We start from the raw sequence: 421 nt of genomic DNA, 5'->3' as shown, positions 1-421 counted from the left end.
AAAAACCGAAATGTGTCTTTGGTAATTTCTTAGTTTTACAAAGGGATTCAATTTAAAAATCTTTCTTACAATTATCCACACGGTAATATGCGTGAATTTCATGGTATTTTCCCATCACTAGAGATATAAATGAAGGTACTGGAAAGTGTAGCAAAAATCCAGTGCCAAGGACATGTTTGGTTGCCTTAGAAATGTATCTATCATCACTTAGGGCGACAGCAGAGAACTACTATAGCGTCAAGAATGCTCACTAGTGTCCTACTTACCTTCACAAAGTATAAGATTATTCTGTAAGGCATTGTTTGCACTAAGAATGACCTCGTTACAACGCTGGCACTCCAGGAGGTGTTTGTTTGGGCCGCCATCTTTGTTGACATGTGACGTCACGTTCGAGCAAGAAGGGAGCTTTCGTTCATGAAAA

General features: G+C 39.2%; 1 long non-coding RNA gene across 1 annotated transcript in view; it reads right to left on the bottom strand.

The window, feature by feature from the left end:
* The window catches only part of LOC119588553, a 7,104-nt gene that overhangs the window by 4,261 nt on the left and 2,422 nt on the right, over positions 1-421 (bottom strand). The window contains exon 2 of the long non-coding RNA XR_005230112.1: positions 267-405. This is a non-coding gene — a long non-coding RNA (uncharacterized LOC119588553). The remainder of the gene's footprint in view (positions 1-266; positions 406-421) is intronic.

This window comes from Penaeus monodon, chromosome 24 (assembly GCF_015228065.2).
Source record: "Penaeus monodon isolate SGIC_2016 chromosome 24, NSTDA_Pmon_1, whole genome shotgun sequence".
Lineage (NCBI taxonomy): Eukaryota > Metazoa > Arthropoda > Malacostraca > Decapoda > Penaeidae > Penaeus > Penaeus monodon.
Note: the sequence above shows the minus strand (reverse complement) of the source record. Positions and strands in the feature narration are given on the sequence as shown.